The 11174-nt window shown below is 41.6% G+C and overlaps 1 protein-coding gene across 1 annotated transcript in view; it reads right to left on the bottom strand.

Moving 5' to 3' along the window:
• LG1H4orf19 (linkage group 1 C4orf19 homolog) overlaps positions 1 to 11174 on the bottom strand; it is an 85551-nt gene that overhangs the window by 50476 nt on the left and 23901 nt on the right. The window lies entirely within an intron of this gene.

Below are 11174 nucleotides of genomic sequence, written 5' to 3'. Positions count from 1 at the left end.
TAAGAAAATACATTTTCTATTTTAACATATTACAATTTTAATTAAAAACCAAATAGGAGGACTTTTGAATATATATTATAAAAAGGCATAATAATATTTTTCTTTATTCATTAAAACTCTTCTTAAAATTGTTTTCATTGAACTATATATTTTTCTCCACTCCACCTCCTTCCTCTCCCCTCCCCTTCTACCCTCTTTCATGATCCCCATGCTCTCAATTTACTCAAGAGATCTTGTCTTTTTCTATTTCCCATGTAGATTAGATCCATGTATGTTTCTCTTAGGGTCCTCTTTGTTGTGCAGATTCTCTAGGATTGTGAATTGTAGGCTGTTTTTTCTTTGCTTTATGTTTAAAAGCCACTTATGAGTGAATACATATATTTGTCCTTCTGGGTCTGGGCTACCTCACTCAACATGATGTTTTCTAGATTCATCCATTTGCCCATAAATTTCAAGATATTATTTTTTCTTCTGCTGTTTAGTATTCCATTGTGTAAATGTACCACATTTTCCTTATCCATTCTTCAGGAGAGGGACATTTAGATTGTTTCCCGGTTCTGGCTATGACAAATAATGCTACTATGAACACAGTTGTGGACATGTCCTTGTGGTAAGATTAAGCATCCTTTGTTGTTTTCTAATTTTTCTGAGAAGCCACCATAAATGAGATCCAAAGCTGCTGTACCAGTTTGCATTCCCTCCAGCAATGGAGGAATGTTCCCTTTACCCCACATTCTCCAGTATAAGTTGTCATCAGTGAAGAAACAGCTCTTGCCTGGACTGCTTGATGATATCAGGACACGTAGAACCCACAGAAAAATGACTGCTGAAGTTGCCTAAGGAAGGTGAAACAGTCCTTCAGGATTCCTGCTTCATGAAAGAGTCTGCCAGACATTCTTCAGGACATAGAAGAAAGTGAATGACAAACTGCCAATATAGTCAGAACTATCTTTGAAATTTCCTGCTTCATGGAAAAGTCTGCTGGATATTATGGGCCAGTAGGCTGAAGATGGATGTCCCAATGTTACAGAAGAACTTTGGGTGACTGTTTAGGCAGTTAGATGTCTCTGTCAATTCTAGTTTGGGAAATTGCTTACAATACACTTGCTGTTAACTTAGGTAATATTTTATCCTTCTGGAGTTTTTGATGGAGTTCAAGAGAGATAGTTATAATTATAAATGATAGATTAGATATAAAACTTTAGACTCACAAAGATAGAATACATGATAGAGTATGTTTCTTAATTTGCCAAATGTAAATGGACTAAATATTATAACTATAATTCTTGATTGATAACTGTTTTGTTGTATGTAATTTTGCTATGTTAAAGTTAAAACCTTCCTTTTTATTTAGACAGAAAAGGGAAAGGTGATGTTGGATTTCCCCTCTGTATGCTGTGAATATGGTTTTTCACTATTGATTAATAAAGAGGCCTCTTTGGCCTGTGGCAGGGAAGAATAGAGCTAGGCAGGAAAACTAAACTGAATGCTGGGAGAAAGAAGGCAGAGTCAGAGAGATGCCATGTAGCTTCTGAAGGAGACATACAGAACCTTAGTGGTGGCAATACATAGCATAATTAATGAGTTAATTTAAGACGTTAAGAGTTAGCTAGAAATATGCATAAGCTATTGGCCAAACCGTGTTATAATTAATACAGTTTCTGTGTTACTATTCAGGTGTAGGTGGCTGGGAAACAAAGAAGCGGCCTCCATCTACATATGTTTGCAAATGTATACTCCTCTTCCATAGGCTCTCTTTGCACTCTGCTGTTTGCTTTACTGTGAAGAAAGTTAAGACTGATGTAGCCCCACTGTCTTTGTTTTTGTTATTTGTCTTCAGATTGTTTGATTGTGTTGATGGATAGGTGATATCTAAAAGAAAGGGAGGAGCTCAAGAAAAATGAAAGAGATAAAATTATTACTAGTGCAAATTCTACTGTCAGGCAGAAGAGTACAGAGAAGGGCTAGTGGACCTTATACAGGACATGAGTGAGGAACAGCATCCAGTTCCATGTCCTCATCTGCTTCTCCCAGCATGCTGGGATTCTTACCCCTACTCTGACCCAGACCATTGCATGCAAGATAATAATTGTGAGGGTGAGGAGGAAGATATTTTGCTGTTTCTTCTGGCAAGTTCTGTGGAGACCTACTGGGTTTTTGTTTTGTGGATGTCAAGAAACAGGAGGCAAGGCATTGCTCTGAATATGTAATTCCATCAAGCATGGCTTGATCATGGGTCGTCATTTGGCAACCCCAGCTCTGACAATGCTCATAGAACTGAAAGCACCAATGATGGTTCTAGTACCCCTTTCTTCTGCCTAGACAAAAGGAAGCCTTTCCTTAGAGAGTCAGCTTTGTGGGTGTTTTCAATGTCAGCAAACTTGCTATTTCAGTCCTCCTAAGGATGCTATAAACATTTTATTCTCTGTATTTAATTTCACTAATTTAGCTTCATTTTGTTTGAAATAGTTGAAATACTTTTTTCCTGTTAACTATACCTTGAGTGTGAAGGGCATATATTCTTTATTTTCTGTGGATATATGTGTATGCCACAGGATGGGTGTAGAGGTCAGAGAACAATATCAGGTGTTGGTCATTGTCATCCACTTTGTCTAGAGAAGGGTCTCTTGTTTGCTGCTGCTTTTACCAAACTATCTAGCCCTCGAACTTCTAGGGATTCTCTTGTCTCCACCCCCTTTGCCCATAGGAGTGATGGGATTACAGACATGTGGGCTCTGGGGATTTGAACTCAGGTCTTCATGCTTGCATGGAAAGTACTTTACCCACTGAATCTTCTCCTCATCTCGAAAGTCATATATTTTTGGAGTCAGAGTTTGAAAGGTAGAAAGATTAGCTACAACTATGAATACTGTTAATAACAATAATAATAGTTGTTATTAATGTTGATATTCTCTCAGATATATAAGTTTTTATTTGTAATTATAACAGTGTCCAAAAAAATTATGTGCAGAATTTAGAGTCACTGTACTGAAATAAGAAAAAGCCATTATCTCCATTTTCTGTAACTGCTAACTAAATTTAACATTTTCTTCCAGTTTGAAAGTCAGTATAAAACGTACATCATTAACAAAAGTTCCTGTGACTTCTTGCAGTAGAAATAACGTATTTCATAAGACACTAGAGTTGTGTTGTAGCACACCTCAACTATTGTTTATGGTCATAAAGACTATTCTGAGTATGAATAGATTTACAAGTTAATTCGACAAGAAAATCTGAGCCGAACAGGCCAGAGGATGGAAGATACAGAGCAATGCTATGAGTCAGCAATTTGGCTTCTAGACACTTCCACAAGAAGGGATGAAGACATATCCACATAAAGACTTGCACTGGGTTATTAGACGCAAACTGATTCATAATGGCCCCAAACTGGAAACATACTAAACGCCCATCAACAGTATCAAACACTGCATCATATTACACTCACACCATGAAAGGAGATGGAATGATAAAACAACCATTACTGGTCCATGTAGCAGCGTGATAAAACTCTAAAGGACGCCGAGGAAAAGAAGCTTCATACAAGCAAGAACACATCCCATGATTCATTTCTATAAAGTTTCCAGTAGGATAAACTTAAAACATCAGAAAAGTGTATGACTCCATGAGGCTGGAGAGAAGAATAGCCTGGGAGGGGGCACAGGGGGCTTAGGGGATCTCAAGTCATGACCACATTCTCCATGTATCTGGGAGAAATATGCCGTACACAGTTGTGTGCAATTGTCAGAACTCACTAAATGGGATGCTTAAGCTTAAATTCGTACGTTTCCCTGTCTTTAGATTATGCCTCAGGAAGAGGGAGAGGGGTGGGAAGAGGAGAGGGGAAAGAGGCCAAGAAAAAGAAGATAATCATAAAACACAAACTGAACTTGTAAATGCAATACATATTAAAGGGTTTAAGGGTGGAGTTATATGAGCCGGCACTGTCCTCCGAAATGTGCATGGATTTTAAAAAGATGTAGAAATGGATGATTATGAGTAGGCTTGCTTCCAAGAAAACGTGTGAAGTGTTCACTAAGCAGTCTAGCTGGAGGGCCTGGAGAACAGCCCAATCAATACAGCACTCGCTTTGCAAGCGTGAGGACCTGAGTTCAAACCTCGTAAAACCACATAAAATAAAGTTGTTTTTTTTTTTTTTCGAGACAGGGTTTCTCTGTGGTTTTGGAGCGTGTCCTGGAACGAGCTCTGTAGACCACGCTGGTCTCGAACTCACAGAGATCCGCCTGCCTCTGCCTCCCGAGTGCTGGGATTAAAGGCGTGCGCCACCATCGCCTGGCTAAAATAAAGTTTTGAATGTTGATGTAATCCCAGACCTGGACGAAGTAAATCCTTGGGGTTCATCAGTCAGTCAGCCTAGTCTATGTGAAGGGTTTCAGGTCTGTGAGAGACTGCCTCCAAAATAGATGGCTGTTTCCTGAAGAAGGGCACTTGTGATTGTCCTCTGGCTTCCACATGAACAGGCACCCACATACACATTAACACACACACACACACACACGCACACACACACACACGTACACTCAAAGCTTAGCTGGCAGGTGTGAGCCATATATAATTCTTTCAACTATTCTATAGTTTGTAATGAGAAACAGTGTGTTAAGTTAGTCTCTCCTTTTTTCCCTTTCGAAGCATTTCAATAATCGATATACAAAAATGGCTACTTCAAACCATTCACAGTATTTCTCAAGGACCTCGCACTGTTTTAGACACAGGTCTCAGTGTCATAGCTCAGTGGTGACCATCACTCACCCCCACTGCAGATGACACTATTTCTCAGGCTGTGCCAGGTACTGCACTGGTGGCTTCGTGGAAGCTGTCAGGCAATGAAAATAAGGCCTCTGACTTTTCTTAACAAAATCTCAGGCTGTGCTGCAGCTGCTGAGCTTGTGTTCCAGCCAAGAACTAGAAGAAACTGGTGTCCAGGAGGAAGATCATGCTTCTGGGGATATTTTTAGGAGACTGAATCACTCATATATTCTATGAAGGAGTGTGAGTGTCTGTTTGTGTGTCTGTGTGCATACGTGTATCTATATGTATCTACATATGAATGTGTGGACATAGTTGTGTTGTATGTGTGTATATATGTGGGTATCTGTGTTAATATGTGTGTTTGTATGTGTGTGCAAGCTTGTCTCTCTGTGTATATGTCTCTGTAATTGTATGTGTGCAAGTCTGTCTGTCTATGTGCATGTATATATCTATGTGTGTTTACACAAATGTGTGTGTCTGTAATTGTGTGTGTGTGTGTTTTAGGGAGAACAAAGAGAAGCTGGAGAAGGAAAATACATTTTAAAAAGAGGATATACACACTATATAAGTTACAAAAGGACTGATAGAGAAGCTTGCTCCTTTTCCCTTTTCAATCTTGTAAGATCGTGTTTGCTGCAATACGATACTGTCCCCTGGCACAGGGGTGTGACAAAGACTGCCAAAATTTGGCACCTTCTGCTCTTTTGTGGCTTTACTTTCTCAATAAACCTTTGACAAAGCGTAGGTGTCAGAGAGGCTGGGCTGTTCTCGTTGGTCTAGGTGTTCCTTACTCAGCAGAATGATTAAACACCTCCGAATGTCACTAAATGAGGGGTTTCAGTGCAGCTTTCTGCACTGTGGTTCCCTGCAGGCTGTTTGGTGGCATGCCTGGGATTAGTTGGGCTTTGTGTGAAACTGACGAGTAAACAATGTAATTAGGAAAGAGGTAGGGGCATGGCTGTGGATAGCTCCAGCTAAAAGCAGGCCCTAGAAGTTCTGAACATCAACTGAATACTGATAAAACAAAACAGGCAAAAGTAGCAGAAATTCAACTCTTCTATAGTCTGTATTGAGAAACAGTGTATTGGGTTAATCTAGCTCCTCCCCCCCCCACACTTTGAAGCACTTCAATAATCTATATACCAAAAAAGGCCACTTCAAAACATGCAGAGTATTTCTTAAACTGGGGACCTCAGGAGTTCTGATGGCAGTACCAGGAAGCATGAGTGCTGTAAATACTCTCTCTCTCCTGTCCCTTAGTATCTGGGGGCATGGTCCCAGGACATCTTGTGACACTTCAATCTACGGATGCTCCAAACCCTGATAGAAATAAAATATTGCATAGAATATATGTACATCCTCCTATACAATTAAACACACACACATACACACACACACATGCACACACATACACACACACATACACACACACATACACATACACACATACACATGCACACACTGCTGTGCTAGAGCTTACACTCAGGGCCATGAATTAGATAAGCGTTATATAGTTTCTTATACTACATTGCTTAGAATAATGACAAGAAAAAAGTGACATCCTGTTTTTGAATATTCTGAATGCTGTGTTGATTGACAATATGTATGTGTATGATCATAGTTGTGGAGAGCTGATGAAATCAGAGAAAAAGGTTATGAGCTCCTCCCAAATATTATCTTCTCCACTCTTAACCCCATCTTTGCTATAGCCAGGTGTGGGGTTGAGAATAATGTCGGTTCTTTTCATTCCTTATTTTTTTATTTTTTATGTTTATTTTTATTTATTTTTTAAAAAGAAAACAAACTATCTTTTTTTTTATTTATTATACACACCCATCCAAGTTCCCACTCCCTTCCCTCCTCCCATTCCCTCCACTTACCTCCCACCCCATGCCATCCAATCCTCAGAGAAGGTAAGGTACATTGCTTTGGGGAAGATCCAAGACCCTCCCTACTATATATAGGATGAGCAAGGTATACATCCAAAGGGAATAGGTTCCCCAAGAAGCCAGTACATGCAGTAGGGATAAATCCTGGTGCCACTGACAATGGTCCCCCAGTCAGCCCCAGCCATATAACTGTCACCCACATTCAGAGGGATTAGTTTGGGCCAATGCTTGCTCCTTCCCAGTCCATCTGGAGTTGGTGAGCTCCCATTAGCTTAGGTAAGCTGTTACAGTGGGTGTCCCCATTATGGTCTTGACCCCTTTGCTCATATTCTCATTCCCTCCACTCTTCAGCTGGACTTTGGGAGGTTCTTTTTATTCTTATCCTTGTAGGCACGCAGTCACTAGGGACAGAGACATTGTCCTTGCACAGGACACAGACTTTGACTGTAGGAGGAAGTGAGGACCTTCAGTAATAGTATCTGCTGTAAGTACGCTTTTACCTCTGGGCTTTTTCCAGGCTGAATTCTGTCCCCTCAAAATTCCTACAGGTTTAATCCAATCCCTTGGGATTATGGCTTATTCCCCCTGCCCGGTGTAGTTCACTCTCCTGCTGAGCTGTTAGGAGGTGGAAGCTTAATCCACTATGGTGTTTACACCTTTGGGAGGTGGTTAGGGCTAGATAATGTCATTGGGTGGAGTCCCACGATGAATACAATTGATATTGTAAGAAGAGGGAGAAAGATCAGAGACCTTGGATCAGTGGTTTGCAGACTTTCTAATGCTCAACCCATTAATACAATTCTTCATGCTGTGGTGATTCTCCTTCTCCCCTGGTGAACATAAAATTATTTTCATTGTGACTTCATAACTATAATTTTGTTACTGTTCTGAACTGTAATGTAAATATCTGTGTGCCTGTGGAGGCACCCCTGTGAAAGGGCCATTTGACCCCAAAAGGGGTCGTGATCCACAGGTTGAGAACTCCCACCCCACCCCACGTATGCTTCCTGCCTCTCATTGTGTGCCATGTAATGTCTTGTATCTCTGCTTACAAAAAAAAAAAAAATGCCAGATACAGACCCTCAACGTCATCTGTGGGCCAAAATAAACTTTTTTGATAGCTTATTAAATATGTGTTACTGTGTTCTCAGAGACAGAAAACTGGCCAATACACTTAGCATGTGACTGCATTCTGAGGCAGGGGCTTTATAGAGGTGGGGAAGACAAAGCAAGAAGGTTAGGGGATCTCATCTGTATGTCCTAGGTAAGGAGAGCAGGACACAACTAACACCCAGGACCAGGGACAGCCATGTGATAGGTGGAGACAGCCAGTCAGAGGTGGCTGTCTGCAAGCCCAAGGAGGAGGCCTCAAGAGAAAGCAGACCCACTGTCCCCTGACTCGGACCCCTAGACTCCAACTCTGCGAGAGCAGAAGTATCTTTGCTGGAAATTGTGTCATTATCCTTGGCAGCCCTTGGAGATGAATGTGAGCTTTAAAGAATGTGAGCAATGTTGGCATTGCTCATAAAAAGCTTAGGCTGACCCTGACTTGTCTCAGGTGTGTCCCTGAGAAGTGAGTCTCTGTTACCACAAAAATAAGGGGGAGGGGGAAGAGGAGGTGGTTCTGTGTTCAAATAAGCTTGAGCAATGCTGGATTAGAGAGGAAGTCTGAGCTCTGCTCTAAGATTTTCCAGTGTCCTTAAAACGTGCATGTAGGTCTCAGAGAAAGGTCTGTCCGACCTGGTGCCATCTGCTGCACCCCCTCGATCCTTATCCTGCATCAGTAATCAACTGCAAACTCCTTTTCTAATATTTAAGAGAAAAGTTACTTTTATTTTATTATTTGTGTGTGTGTGTGTGGGGTGAGGAGGTCAGAGGACAACCTCTGAGACGTGGCACTCTCCTTCTACCATGTGTGTCCAGAGTACCCAAGGGACCTCCAGTTATCAGTGCCTTTACCTGCTACGTCAGCGCTAGCCTTTCTAAATGTTTTGGCTGGGTTCACTTCTATCCATCCCTCTTTGGAAAGCTGGGTGACACTAAGAACGCTCGACATTTTTATTGTGAAATCTGTCTTGAATAAGCTCACTGCTTTCTACCGAGCCACCGTGACATCCTCGACCCACGGCCCTTGCTTAGATCTCAGCACGGCCTTTCTGAAGGACCTGTTTTCTGTCCATGCTGAGTGTTTTTCAGTCAGTTACCCCCGGTACAGATGTAGTGATCGCTTTTCCAAGCACACGTGTGGTTACGTCAGATCCCTGCTTGAAGAAACTATCTCAGTAGCTTCCCATTGCCCCTGGTAGGAGAAGAGACGATTGCTACCCTTCTCTCCACTCCTACCTTGAACCATCTTTCCGCTGGGCACCAGCTACATGCATCCCCTTCTGAACCACACGGTTTCAGTCCTACCTACCACCGGCCTTTGACTCAAGCCGTACTTTCTTCCTGGTTAACTCCGACTGGCTTCCTTAGGGATGCCTTACTTTATTTCCCTAGTAGGTCAAATCCTGACTCACTGCATTGAAAAATCTACATTTTTTTTGCATTATTATTCGGTTAAACTGAGGCAAGCTTTCCGGCCAACCTAGACACAATCCCTCCAAGTTTGTAGGCCACCTTTTGAGAGACAATCTAGGCTACTAATCCATCACTTTGGGTGAGTGAAGACATACCTGCAGCACAGTGTAAATATTGTTTTTTCTAACAAAGTAAGAATGTGAACAGGATCAAACAGGAAAGGTTAGAAGTCTTTAGAGACAATTGTTTGTTATAGTTACCCTATGAAACAATCCACCTCTCAGAGTAAATACAGAAAGAATATGATGCCGGGTCTAAGCTTTAGAAATATCCTTGGGCATTTGACTCTTTTGAAAACACACACACACACACACACACACACACACACACACACGTATGGTTTTGAAAATTTTCACCCTCCAGAGGACTTGAAAGACAGTGAACAGCTGTCCATCTTTAACGAGACGTTTGATGATCTATTGTGGCTCTGAGGTAGCGGCCACAGGGCCGGCTTCTCTTCCTTGCCTTTGCTGTGGACGGTACAGCTCCGACTGCACCATTTAGAAAGGCCGGAGATGAAATGATTAGCTCTCCGATGCCCAGATTTCAGGAAGGAAGTCCAGCCATGTGTGTTGGCAAACAGCAAACCTAGATGCTTGTGGGGCTCAGCCTTATGTCAGGTGCTGTGTGAGACAGAGGCATCTAGAGAATGTGCTGTGAGAGATCTGTAAGCACAGATGAAAGGTTACTCTTCCGAATGAAGGAATAACCAACGATAAGAGTAAGTGATACAGTTTGGACTGGGGAAGACAGAATGAGGCGTGACAAGATGAGATCGTGTCTTATTCCTTGTTACACACACGGGGTATACTACTGAGAGATAACAGTAGATGCTCCCGATTAACTTCCTTGACAACAACAACAACATCTGGAGAAATGAACTACAAGCAGTAATAAATAAATAAACAGAATAAACAGAAGTGAAAAGGGCCCTCATTCCTTATCTAAGTTACAGTTACAATTATTTTAGTTCCTTACTGGGACAACCCAAAGCCAGGGGATGTGTCTGTTCCTTTCCAGGTCAGTCTTAGTTTGGCTAAGTAATGAATCCATTTATTTTTGCTCAGCAGAGGAAAGGCTCCTCTTCACCTGACTCAGCAAGAAACATTCAGAGTCCCAATGAGCTAGTTTCAAGCTAGAGAAAATAATAAGAAAACGCCATGCCAGGGTAGGTGAGGGAGGCCACTTTCGGGGCTGTAAAGAAAAGTGTGTGTGTGTGTCTATGTGTCTGCTTTTAAGAGAGAAAAGGGTTGAGAATGGACTTTAATCCCAGTACTTGGGAGGCAGTAGTCTATATAGCAATTTCCAGGCAAACTTGTGCTAGACCCTGTCTCAAAACTAAAAACAACAATAACAATAACAAAAAAGTTAAAAGGAAAAAATTTACTCGGGTTGGAGATGATCAAACCGACATAAAAAGGGATTTGAAGAAAGTTGAGGTTGTCGGGTAATAGGGTCCATTTCAGAGACAGTTCTGGAAGGCGGCAGTTCATGTGTGTAGCTGGCACGAGAACGTAACTCCCTAAGCTCCCAGTTCCAGATGAGTCTTTCTACCTTGGAATGAGCCAGGGAGGGATGGATATTCTTTCAGATCTGAGAATTATTTGTGTCTGTTAACTTATGCTTCGGATTTATACTTTATTTTTTCTTGATGTGTACATATTAGTTTTGTGATGGGGAGAGAGAACCCCCCCCCAAAAAAAAAAACTAAAAATCAAACTTGCTGTCTTTGTTTTCACAATTGGTGAAACTGCTTCTGTAGGCCAGGGAGGTCCTTCAGCGAAAGCTTCTGAAAGGGCACAGTCTGAGGGCTGGGGCCTGACTGGAGTGCAATATGTAAACTGATGGAAAGTTATTGGCCTGACTGAAAGACAATCAAGCATAGAAGGTGACTGGAGTTACCCAAACACCTATTGCTTGGTGTTTTTTTTTTTTTTT

Source organism: Microtus ochrogaster, linkage group LG1 (genome assembly GCF_000317375.1).
Source record: "Microtus ochrogaster isolate Prairie Vole_2 linkage group LG1, MicOch1.0, whole genome shotgun sequence".
NCBI lineage: Eukaryota > Metazoa > Chordata > Mammalia > Rodentia > Cricetidae > Microtus > Microtus ochrogaster.
This window is presented reverse-complemented; position numbering and strand designations above follow the sequence as displayed.